Raw genomic sequence first — 13,960 nt, forward strand, 5'->3', positions numbered from 1 at the left:
ACCATCGTACAAAAATACAGTGCGGTGGAGAGTGCTAGGAACACCGAATCTAGGTTTTGGGACAGTCCGGCCTTAACTACAACCCTAGTACGAAGTAAAAGGGTGCGCCATACTCAAGCACCTGGGTTAAAAACCAAAAAGCAAAAAACCCCTAAAGGGCATGGAACTGTACTAGAGGGCTGGCTCAACGGACCCTGCAAAATCCACAGTACGGAGGGCGCCACTCCAATACACAGCCTTCGAGCATGTTCGATACTACGACAGGTGGCCAAAAGTGGCGAAGGCTTTTTAGCCCTGGGCAAACAGCCCAGCAGTACCGGTACGTTATTAACAGTCTTCGAGACTTTCGCATCAAATAACATGCGAAAACGAACAATCCGCGGCCTCGCCGAAGTCTACCAAGTAGCAACAGCAAATCCATGGAGTGACACGGCTATCACCTTCGACGCTAGTGACGAACCTAAATTCCGAATAGCTAGAGCACCAGCAGCATTGGTCCTCAGTCCGATAGTGGACGGCTTTTGCCTTACCAAGGTACTCATGGATGGCGGCAGCGGATTAAACCTCATCTACGAGGAAACCCTTCAAAAAATGGATATTGACTGGAGCCGCATCGAGCAAAGAAGCACAACCTTCAGAGGGATCATCCCTAGTCGAGAAGTACGCTGCACAGGGAAAATCACACTAGATGTAGTGTTCGGCTCACCGGACAATTATAGGTCCGAGGAGGTCACGTTCCAAGTGGCCCCATTCAGCAGCGGATATCACGCTTTGTTAGGGCGAGAGGAATTCACAATCTTCCAAGCTATACCCCACTATGGGTACATGAAGCTCAAAATGACCGGACCCAATGGGATAATCACTCTTGCCAGTGATCCAGATACAGCACTCCCCGCTGAAAATAAGACAGCCGCACTGGCCCTAGAGGCATTGTCCGAAGCCCTAGCGGCAGAGGAACTAACTACGCTACGCTCCACAGTGGATAGGGACGATGCGATACTCGATAAGAGGTCCAAGTCCACCTCTTTTAAACAAGCAGACGAAATAGTCAAATCTCAGGTCCATCCAACGGACCCCACAAAGACGGCCTCCATTCGGGCATAATTAAGTCCTGCTGTCGAAGGCGCACGACGAGAATTCCTTCGAGAAAATTGGGACATTTTTGCCTGACACCCTTCAAACATACCAGGAATCCCACGCAGGCTGGCAGAGCACAACCTAAACATCCTAAAAGGATTCAAGCCGGTCAAACAAGCTCTTCGGCGATTTTCTGGACCCAAAAGACAGGCAATGGGAGAGGAGCTAGCCAAACTCTTAGAAGCCGGATTCATCAGAGATATAAAACATCCGGACTGGCTAGCCAATCTAGTAATGGTACCAAAAAAGGACAAATCCTGGTGCCTCTGCGTCGATTTTAAAGACCTTAACAAGGCCTGTCCAAAGGACCCTTTCCCCCTCCCTAGCATCGACCAAATCATTGATGCTACCGCAGGGCACGATTCATTGTGCTTCCTCGACGCATACTCCGGATACCATCAAATCAAGATGGCGGAGAAAGACCAGGCCGCAACGGCATTCATTACTCCATATGGGCCATTCTGCTTCAACACAATGCCCTTCGGACTCAAAAACACCGGCGCAACATATCAGCGCATGATTCAAACATGTCTGGCTACCCAGATAGGCAAACAGTAGAGGCATACATAGACGATGTGGTCGTCAAGACCAAACACGTTGAAACTCTAGTAGAAGACTTGAGGGTGACATTCGACAATCTCCGAGCATATGACATTAAGCTCAATCCGCAAAAATGCGTCTTCAGCGTACCAGCCGGAAAGCTCTTGGGCTTCGTCGTATCCGGTAGAGGAATTGAAGCAAACCCGGCCAAAATACGAGCTCTGTCACAATTGGATATTCCAAAGGACCTCAAGCGAATACAAAAACTAACTGGATGCGTAGCGGCCTTAAGTCGCTTCATCCCCCGTTTGGGAGAAAAGGCTCTGCCCCTCTACCGCCTCCTCCGGCGCACCGAACATTTCGAATGGACGGATGCTGCCACAGCCGGACTCGAAGAAATAAAGGCCATACTGGCAACAAATCCGGTCCTGGCCGCGCCCAACCCGGGCGAACCTATGTTATTATATATCGCAGCAACACATCAAGTTGTCAGCGCGGTACTCATCGTCGAGCGAGAGACAGAAGGGCATAGATTCCCTCTTCAAAAACCAGTGTACTACGTATCCACTGTTCTAACTCCATGCAAGTCCCGGTACCAACATTATCAAAGGATAGCGTATGCGGTGTTCATGGCATCCCGGAAGCTGCGACACTAGTTTCATGAGTGTTCCATAACGGTGGCCTCCGAAGTACCTCTCAACGATATTATAAACAATCGCGGCGCAACGGGCAGGATTGCAAAATGGCCTATTGAGCTCTTAACATTTGACATAACCTATAAACCACGGCGAGCTATAAAGTCGCAGGTTCTGGCTGACTTCATCGCCGAATGGACCGAAGCCGAACTCCCTAAAGAGTACGGCGCATACTCCAATTGGATCATGCATTTCGACGGATCCAAAATGTTGGCTGGCTTGGGGGCTGGTGTCGTCCTGACGTCCCCAACTGGAGACACAATCCAATACGTACTTCAAATAATGTACATGGAATCCAACAACGCAGCCGAATACGAGGCCCTTCTGCCTTGCCTCCAGATGGCAATCTCCAGGGGCATTCAACGCCTAGAGGTGCGCGGGGATTCAAACCTCGCAATATCCCAAGTAAATGGAGACTTTGACGCCAAAGATCCAAAAATGGCAGCTTACCGCAACGCCGTCCTAAAAATGTCAGCTCGGTTCGAAGGACTCGAATTCCACCATGTAGCCCGGGATAATAACCAGGCAGCAGACGTGTTAGCGCGCATCGGCGCGAAACGAGACGCCGTCCCTCCAAACATCTTCCTGGAACGGCTCTTTAAGCCATCCATGTTATGGGAAGAGGAGTCCGGAAATAACAATCCGGAGCCAGCTGCATCACCTAACTCAGACCATTCTGGCACAATCGGCGGCTCAGCCATTGAAATAACACCTTCAGCTCACGAAATAATGGCAGTAATTGCCCCGTGGACAGAACCATTCCTAGCCTACTTAATTCGGCAGGAACTTCCCGAAGACCAAAATGAGGCCCGCTGCATAGTTCGGCCATCTAAAGCCTACAAGGTCCATGAGGGAGAACTTTATAAGAAAAGCACAACCGGAGTCCTTCAAAGGTGTATCTCCGAAGAGGAGGGGCGGAATCTCCTGGCTAAAATTCACGCCGGACTCGGCGGGCACCACGCTGCAGCCCGGGCCCTTGTAGGCAAGGCCTTCCGTACAGGATTTTATTGGCCGACAGCCCGGGCAGATGCTTAGGACTTAGTCCAACGATGCGTCGGTTGCCAGCTCTTTGCTAATCAGAGCCACATGCCACCCACCGCCCTCAAAACTATACCCATTACCTGGCCGTTCGCGGTCTGGCAGCTTGACATGGTTGGACCCCTTAAAGGGGGAACCCACAAGCACAAATACTTATTGGTCATGGTGGACAAATTCACCAAATGGATTGAGGCCAAGCCGGTTAAAACGGCAGAATCCAGACCGGTGATAGACTTCGTATCCGGGGTAGTACACCGTTTTGGCATCCCCCATAGCATCATCACTGATAACGGCACGAACTTCACGGCCGACGAGGTTAAACTCTGGTGCAAAAACATGGGCATCAAGCTCGATTACGCTTCAGTCTATCACCCCCAAACTAACGGTCAAGTCGAGCGAGCAAATGGTCTAATCATGAGTGGCATCAAACCCAGACTAGTGCGGTCCCTCAAGGAATCTAACACGCACTGGGTAGAGGAGCTCGACTCCGTACTCTGGGGACTGCGGACCACGCCAAGCCAAACTACTGGATTGACACCATTTTTCATGGTATACGGCATAGAGGCAGTTCTGCCCTGCGATATAATTCATGACTCACCTCGTGTGCGCATGTACGAAGAAAGAGAAGCCGAGTTGGATTGGCAGGACAGTTTGGACGCCTTGGAGGAGGAGCGGGACGTGGCAAAGGCTCGTTCCGCATTTTATCAGCAGCAGGCTCGAAGATATCAAAGCAGAGAAGTACGGGCCAAAACATACAATGTCGGCGAACTCGTTCTACGCCTGCCGGACAAGAAAAAGGACAAACTTAAGCCCAAGTGGGAAGGTCCCTTCATCATCGACCAAGTCCTGACCGGTGGAGCATACCGTCTACGTAAAGCATCTCACAACCGACTCGAGCCGAACCCATTGAACGCAGCCCGTCTCCGAAGATTCTACGCCTAAACACCGGACTCAGAGTTCATCTCACTCCCCCGTCCACCTTTTTATATTTTTTACTGTCTCTTGTCCCCCTCCTTCTTCCCACTTTTTTTTCAATACCTTTTATAGGCTGATTTGCGCTTTGTTCGCACACACTTGATGTGCTCCTAGCACTCATTATACCTGGGGGCTTCTTTACCAGAAGTTTATTCATATGGGCTTCACGCCCAATACATGTGTCATACTTACGCATGTACCTTTTATTCACCATTATATGCATCGATATGACTTAAGTTTTGGCCAAGCTGGGTTGCCTGGCTCCTGTGCTTACCCCTACGTTCCCGATTGTTCGGCTAGGAGGTAAAGGGAGCACCTCTGCGATTGTTACTGCCGGGTCAGCCGGATGTGTACCTCAGACTGGGTGAAGCCGAAAGCTAGCGTTCTTAAGAGAATATTCGGTCGGTGACTTGAAAGATGATTTATTACTTACTTATTTATCTGCCCCCAGATGCTTTTTCTGCTATTTTCGCAGTCCGGCATTGCACCTTAGGGAATGCCTCCCAGGGAAAGGAACCCTTAACGGAAATATTCTCCCTGGAAGATGTTTCTTACTAACCATGTAATATAACATAACTAGTTGGGCACTTGTCTGATAAAGCAATTATGACCCCGACGCCTTGTCTGCATGCATGCCCCGGTTCTTTTATAACTGTAGGGGTATTCGGACACACTCCGGACTGTTGGGTCCGGAGGTTGAAGCGAAACAGTCCGCAAAGACAAACGATCTACAATCCGGCTAGAAGGCATCTTACATGTCATTTCAAATTACATCGTCAAACCGACTGATTGTACTCCTCCTCAATCCCATCTAACAGGCTGTCTAATTTACAGTCCTGTTGGGAATATTTCGTGGCCAATTCTACTTGGCCATACATCAATCTCATAGGGATCTCCTTCCCATCAGGCCCCGCAGGTCCGACCTCGGCCATGTGGTTTGGGTCAGCCTTCGGGTAGCGCGTCTTCACCATGGCCCAGGCCTCCCTGGCGCCCTGACGGCAGGCCGATATCTTCCACAACCAGAAGCGTCACCGTGCTCCCTGAAGCTTCTCAGCAAGCTCACCAAGGCCCTCGGGTAGGGAGACGGATGGCCATAAAGCCTGAACGACACCACTCATCGCCTGTCGAACATGTTCGAACAATTGCACCAGCTCGGGAAGTTGGTCACCCGTTGACCCAGGCATTTCCTCTGCAGGGCGACCCGTGAGCACACCTAAAGACATATTTCTGTCAATCGACTTCCTCGCCGAATTCTTCTTTTCAAAGGAATTTGCTCAAGCACTTACTATAAATGTCGCGACGAAGCCGCTGATTCTCCTTCACGGAGCCAGACAGCTGGGCCCGAACACCTTTCAGCTCTTCTCCTAGCTGGGGTGTGGCATCTTGGAGCTTGTTTCTCTCCTGCTGCACCTTCATAAGCACCCTCTCGCCGGCCTTTAGCTGACGCAGTAGTTGTTGCTTGTCCGAATCTAGTCCGGCGCCCTCTGCAATATTATTGTCAGATTCACGCTGCACTTTGTTAATTAATTATCTTTTCAAAGTACGTCTTACCAGCGGGGGTCTCTGTGGCTCCCCCTGTGGCGGCCAGTGCGGCCTCAAGTTGGGCCTTGCACTCTTGGAGCTCCTGGGACAGATGGGTATTCTTCTCCATAAGATCCTGCATAGAAATTGATCCTTAAATCAGTTATTTTAACTATTTTAAGTCTCGGGGGCTACTGGCATATATAACTATTAAAATTACTTACACGTATGTCTTTTACATACTGCTCCGTGGCTCTGGTTAACCCATCTTGAGCGACACGGAGGTGCGCGTTTCCTGCATCAAAGGCATTTAACGCCTCCGGGGAGAAACACGCGTCACGAAGAACTGTCCGGCGACGCCTATGATTCATGGCGCTCTCCACCTCAGACCGGGTGGCGGACAGCCTGTCGGCATCCTCCGTCGGAGGAGCGTCCGGCTCATGCCTTGTATTTGCCTCCCCTCCCGGGCCATGCGTTGGAGCATGGCTGGCGGAGGCTTGATTGGCAACCTCTCCGGACACTGTCCGGTGAGCGCTCTTTCTGGCAAGTTATGAGCATTAATATACCTCCTGGGAATCCTTCCCTTAAAAATAGCGGTGCTCCGTACCATTGCGGCGACGTTTCAGTTCGCGTCGCACTCCTCTTCCGCCTGCTGGGCCGGACTGACCCTTGTTGGCCGGCCACTGCGGGTTCGGCTTCCCGCCTTAAAGGCACCTCCTGCGATGCACCATCAGTATGGGATGGTTAGAATTGAGCACGAATTAAATAATGGTGTCAAGACCTCAGTCGTAGTCACCTGGGAGGCTGGAAACAAACCAGGGTAGTCAGCGATAATGGCGACTAAAGCATTGTCTATGCTGAGCTGGTGGAACACCCCGTCGATCAATTCCACTGCTAAGTCTGGATCCTCTTCGGAGGCTGGATCAAGGGACCTTTCTGGATCCTCGGGTTGTGGAGCCGGGCTTTTTATGCGCTCCACATCCCGACGCAGTTCCTGTGTCAAAATCATACAATAAGACAATTGCCTTTAAAGGCACGGATCAGATATGCATGCGACCGCTTACCCAGCTCCGAGGGTTGTTCATGGAAAACCCGTTCAGAGGATTCCTGCGGAGGAAGTCCTCCTTCTCCCCCTTGTACAAGCCGGACAGGATCTTCACCAGGTCGTCGGCCGAGCCAGGTCCCTTGCGGCCATGACGGGTGGCGTCATCGTCTCCATTGAAGTCCCACATGGGGTAGCCTCTATATTGGAGCAGCTGCACCACGCGCATAATGCATGTGGCCATGACTCCGATCATGGTTGATCCGGAATGGGCTAGCAGCCGTATCCGGCCCATCAAGTAATGGACGCTCCTATCATCTTCTCGTTGAGCGCTCCGTGGGTGCCAACTCAGGCGTTTCTTCAGTGGAGCGTTGCTGAACTCCGGAAGGTCGATTCGGACTGGATCCGGCAGCGGAGCGTCCTCCATATAAAACCACTCCGAAGGCCAGTCTTCAGACGCCTTCTTCGGGGTCCCGGACAGGTATCCAGTCCCGGCGATGCACCATATTTCGGCTCCGCCCACTTGATATATCGACCCCTCGCGAGAGCGGGGTACGAGGCAAAACAGCCTCTTCCACAGTGCAAAATGGGGCTCAATGCCCAAGAACAGCTCACACAGAGCTACGAAGCCCGCGATGTGCAAAATGGAGGTAGGTGTAAGATGATGAAGCTGGAGTCCGTAGAACTCCAGGAGCCCCCGGAGAAACGGATGTATAGGAAATCCAAGTCCCCTTATTAAGTAGGGGAGGAAGCACACCCGCTCTCCTTTGGAGGGATTGGGGGCGCTCTCCGCCTACTTCCCACCCTTGTAGGTGGCCATTCCGGCTCGAACTGGAACCATGAAGGCCGGGGGAAGATATCCCTCTGCTTGGAGCATCACTAACTTGCTGTGCGGGACTGAGCATCTCCTCCAATCTCCTGGCTTAGGGCTGGGAGTGCGAGAAGAGGAGCCGCGTCGACTATCCATGTTGGAATGGGTTTGGTGTCAGATGTGCCTCTATGAGTACTTGCGGAAGGAGGATGGTGTGATTTGGATCTGGATCCTCGCCTCTCTTATAGGCAGCTTATTTGCACAGCTAGGGGGTAAAACATAAAAATACCCTGGCTTTTTGCATTCGTACGACGCGTGGAAGAAGGCCATTATTGGATGCGGAAGCCAAGGAGCGCAACATTTATGAAGCAACCGGACACTATCCGGCAAACACATGGAGCATGGAGAAGAACCCGCCTTGCAAACGCCGAAGACAACATACGCGCCGGATTCGTCGTTATTGAAGCCTGGTTCGGGGGCTACTGAGGGAGTTCCGGACTAGGGGGTGTCCGGATAGCCGAACTATCATCATCGGCCGGACTCCAAGACTATGAAGATACAAGATGGAAGACTTTGTCCCGTGTCCGGATGGGACTTTCCTTGGCGTGGAAGGCAAGCTTGGCGATACGGATATGTAGATCTCCTACCTTTGTAACCGACTCTGTGTAACCCTAGCCCTCTCCAGTGTCTATATAAACCGGATGGCCTTAGTCCATAGGACGAAAAACAATCATACCATAGGCTAGCTTCTAGGGTTTAGCCTCCTTGATCTCGTGGTAGATCTACTCTTGTAACCCACATCATCAATATTAATCAAGCAGGACGTAGGGTTTTACCTCCATCAAGAGGGCCCGAACCTGGGTAAAAACATCGTGTCCCTCGTCTCCTGTTACCATCCGCCTAGAGGCACAGTTCGGGACCCCCTACCCGAGATCCGCCGGTTTTGACACCGACAATTAGCCCAAGAGGTAATCCACCACACCGCACACTGGAGTAGGGTATTACACCACAATGGTGGCCTGAACCAGTATAAACCCTGTGTCTCTTGTGTTGTTCTTCTCGTAGTTTAAATCCTAGCGATTCGGCGAGGAACAGGCAGGTAGAAGGCGAAACCTCCGCGCGCACCCCAGTGTTCGAACCTCAAGGGTCTGCCGGAACCCTAAATCTGACACAAATATCCTTGAACCCAGTTTTGCCATGAGAGTCCACCATATCTACCTATGGATTGAGTAAGATCCTTCAAGTAAGTTGTCATTGGTGCAAGCAATAAAAATTGCTCTCTAAATATGCATGACTTATTAGTGTGGAGAAAATAAGCTTTGTACGATCTTGTTATGGAAGCAATAAAAGCGACGGACTGCATAATAAAGGTCCATATACAAGGGGCAATACAAAGTGACGTTCTTTCGCATTAAGATTTTGTGTATCCAACCCTAAAAGCGCATGATAACCTCTGTTTCCCTCTGCGAATGGCCTATCTTTTATTTAATGTCTTTTACTTTATGCAAAGAGTCAAGGTGATCTTCACCTTTCCCTTTTTCATTTTATCCTTTGGCAAGCACTTTGTGTTGGGGTGATCCTGATATATATATCCAATTGGATGTAAGTTAGGATGAACTATTATTGTTGACATCACCCAAAGGTGAATACGTTGGGAGGCAACACTATAAGCCCCTATCTTTCTCAGTGTCCGATTGAAACTCCATAACCATTAGTATTGCGTGAGTGTTAGCAATTGTAGAAGACTATATGATAGTTGAGTATGTGGAGTTTGCTATTCCTGAAAATAAGATGAATTGCAATTGTTCGATGACTAAGAATGAAGTTTGCGAGTTTTCAAGAATGTTTATGGTCTATGCTTTGACATGTGAATTGCTTGTTACTTTATCGTGAGAAGTTTTATGAGATGAACTACTGTTATGACATATTATATCATGATAGAAAAGGTGATTGAAATTATCATTGATCAAACTTGTGCACCTTCTAGCATTCACACTTCATAAATTCTTTCTTTTATCATTTACCTACTCGAGGACGAGTAGGAATTAAGCTTGGGGATGCTGATACGTCTCCAACGTATCTATAATTTATGAAGCATTCATGCTATATTATTATGTGTTTTGAATGATTACGGGCTTTATTGTACACTTTTATATTACTTTTGGGACTAACCTATTAACCGGAGGCCCGGCCCATATTGCTGTTTTATTGCATGTTTCAGTATTTCGAAGAAAAGGAATATCAAACGGAGTCCAAACGGAATGAAACCATCGGCAGCATGATTTTTTGGAAGTTTATCATCCTGGAGACTTGGAGTTCATGTCAGAAGATACTCGAGGAGCCCAGGAGATAGGGGGTGCGTCCCCCCTATCTCGTGGACCCCTCGAGCACCCCCCGACCGACTTCTTTCGCCTATATAAGCCTACGTACCCTAAAAACATCGAATATCAAGATAAGTTGGGAGTTTCGCCGCCGCAAGCCTCTGTAGCCACCAAAAACCTCTTGGGAGCCCGTTCCGGCACTCTGCCGGAGGGGGAATCCATCACCAGAGGCCATCTTCATCATCCCGGCGCTCTCCAAGATGAGGAGGGAGTAGTTCACCCTCAGGGCTGAGGGTATGTACCAGTAGCTATGAGTTTGATCTCTCTCTCTCTCTCGTGTTCTCTCTATGGCACGATCTTGATGTATCGCGAGCTTTGCTATTATAGTTGGATCTTATGATGTTTCTCCCCCTCTACTCTCTTGTGATGAATTGAGTTTCCCTCTTGAAGTTATCTTATCAGATTGAGTCTTTATTTGAGAACACTTGATGTATGTCTTGCCATGTTTATCTGTGGTGACAATGGGATATCATGTGCCCCTTGATGTATGTTTTGGTGACCAACTTGCGGGTTCCGCCCATGAACCTATGCATAGGGGTTGGCACACGTTTTCTTGACTCTCTGGTAGAAACTTTGGGGCACTCTTTGAAGTACTTTGTGTTGGTTGGACGAATCTGAGATTGTGTGATGCATATCGTATACTTGAGGTGACAATGGAGTATCTAGGTGACATTAGGGTTTTGGTTGATTTGTGTCTTAAGTTGTTATTCTAGTACGAACTCTTGAATAGATCGATCCAAAAAAATAACTTTGAGGTGGTTTCATACCCTACCATAATCTCTACGTTTGTTCTCCGCTATTAGTGGATTTGGAGTGACTCTTTGTTGCATGTTGAGGGATTGTTATAAGATCTATCTATGTTATTATTGTTGAGAGAACTTGCACTAGTGAAAGTATGAACCCTGGGCCTTGCTTCCTATCATTGCAATACCGTTTACGCTCACTTTTATCTTTAGTTACCTTGCTGTTTTTATATTTTCAGATTACAAATACCTTTTTCTACTATCCATATTGCACTTGTATCACCATCTTTTCGCCGAACTAGTGCACTATACAATTTACCACTGTATTGGGTGTATTGGGGACACAAGAGACTCTTTGTTATTTGGTTGCAGGGTTGTTTGAGAGATACCATCTTCATCCTACGCCTCCCACGGATTGATAAACCTTAGGTCATCCACTTGAGGGAAATTTGCTACTGTCCTACAAACCTGTGCACTTGCAGGCCCAACAACGTCTACAAGGAGAAGGTTGCATAGTAGACATCACATGCACGTATGGTGAACCGCTTTGTGATGAAGTTGGAGCACAATTTTATTTATTGATTGTCTTCCTGATGAGTGGCGGTCGGAGACGAGCGATGGTCTTTTCCTACCAATCTATCCCCCTAGGAGCATGCACGTAATACTTTGTTTTTGATGACTTTTAGATTTTTGCAATAAGTATATGAGTTCTTATGACTAATGTTGAGTCCATGGATTATACGCACTCTCACCCTTCCACCATTGCTAGCCTCTCTTGTGCCGCACAACTTTCACCGGTACCATACACCCACCATATACCTTCCTCAAAATAACCACCATACCTACCGATTATGGCATTTCCATAGCCATTCCGAGATATATTGCCATGCAACTTTCCATCATTCTGTTTATATGACACGCATCATCATGTCATATTGCTCTTTGCATGATCATGAGTTGACATCGTATTTGTGGCAAGGCCACCTTCATAATTTTCATACATGTCACTCTTGATTCATTGCATATCCCGGTACACCGCCGGAGGCATTCATATAGAGTCATATTTTGTTCTAATCTTGAGTGGTAAATCAATAAAAGTGTGATGATCTTAATTATTAGAGCATTGTCCCAGTGAGGAAAGGATGATGAAGACTATGATTCCCCCACAAGTCGGGATGAGACTTCGGACTTTACAAAAGAAAAAAAAAGAAAAAAAGAGATGCCAAAAAAAGAAAGGAAAAAGGAAAGAAAGGAAAAAAAGGAAAAAAATAAAAGAAAAAAAGGAGAATAAAAGAAAAAAAATGAGAGAAAAAGAGAGAAGGGACAATGCTACTATCCTTTTACCACAGTTGTGCTTCAAAGTAGCACCATGATCTTCATGATAGAGAGTCTCCTATGTTGTCATTTTCATATACTAGTGGCAATTTTTCATTATAGAACTTGGCTTGTATATTCCAATGACGGGCTTCCTCAAAATGCCTAGGTCTTCATGAGCAAGCAAGTTGGATGCACACCCACTTAGTTTCTTTTGTTGAGCTTTCATACATTTATAGCCCTAGTGCATCCGTTGCATGGCAATCCCTACTCACTCACATTGATATTTATTAATGGGCATCTCCATAGCCCGTTGATACGCCTAGTTGATGTGAGACTTTCTTCTCCTTTTTTTGTCTTCTCCACAACCACCATTATATTCCACATATAGTGCTATGTCCATGGCTCACGCTCATGTATTGCATGAAAGTTGAAAAAGTTTGAGATTACTAAAGTATGAAACAGTTGCTTGGCTTGTCATCGGGGTTGTGCATGATTAAATACTTTGTGTGATGAAGATAGAGCAACAACCAGACTATATGATTTTGTAGGGATAACTTTATTCACTACAAAAAAAGACACATTTGTGAAATTTTGGGCCGAACGAACTTTTTCTGTCATACATATGACACTTACATGACGATAATTGTGACAAAACCCGGTATCATCATAGATGTGGTGGGCTCCTACTTCTATGACAAAAAATCATGACAGAAAATGGGCTTTTTGTCCTGGGCGGGCCGGAGACACAGCTGCTTGACATTCTTTGGTCCGTCCATGACGGAAAAAACCATGGTAGAAGCGAGGGGAGGAAAATTTTGGGGAGTTCCCGGTTACGGTGGGAGGTCGGGGGCCGAGCGATGTGTGTTTCTCTCGTAAGGTACGCGCGTGTGTGCGAGGCGTTGGCTCTAACTGAACCCGAGCGAGGCGTTGGGATCTAACTGAACCCGAGCGATTGCACTGCAGGCTATGTGTTACTGAACCCGAGCGATCGATCGATGGCTGTTAACTGAACCCAAGCGATCGATCGATGGCTCTTAACTGAACCCGATCGAGCGATTCCTTCGCTACTGCTGCTAACTGAAGCCGATCGATGCTGCCTCTTTGGATGAACAGTGAGTGCTGTGCGGGGGGGGGAGGGGGGGTGGATGAACAGTGAGCGGTGGGAGTGGATGAACAGGACCCGTGGCGTTGCCTCTGGATGAACAGGACCCCGATCGATCGAGCCGATTGGGGCTGGATGAGCAGGACCCCGTGGAGAGCTGGATGAACAGGATGACCCCATGGAGGGCTGGATGAACAGTAGAGGTGGAGGGGTGGATGAAAAGTAGCCCGTGGAGGGGTGGTTGAATAGGAGCCCATGGAGAGGGGTGGTTGAACAGTAGCCGGTGGAGTAGCACACGGTGGAGGCTGGATGAACAGGAGCCCGTGGATGAACAGTCACAGGTGGAGGCTGGAGGAGGTCGACGGTGGATGAACAGTAGCCCGTGGAGGCTGGAGGAGGTCGACGGTGGAGATGAACAGTATCCTAGGGAGTCCTATTTTGCGGTACGCCACACCCCTCTCGATGAACAGGACCCCTGTTTCGACCGTAGCGCTCCAACCCAAGTCCGTTTCGTCCGTTTTGCGGTACGCCACACCCCTCCTGATCAACAGGACCCCCATTTTGACCGTAGCAGGTCCGTTTCATCCGTTTTGCGGTACGCCACACCCCTCCCGATCAACAGGACCCCCGTTTCAATCGTAGGAGGTCTGTTTCGTCC

Source organism: Triticum aestivum, chromosome 4B (assembly GCF_018294505.1).
Source record: "Triticum aestivum cultivar Chinese Spring chromosome 4B, IWGSC CS RefSeq v2.1, whole genome shotgun sequence".
NCBI lineage: Eukaryota > Viridiplantae > Streptophyta > Magnoliopsida > Poales > Poaceae > Triticum > Triticum aestivum.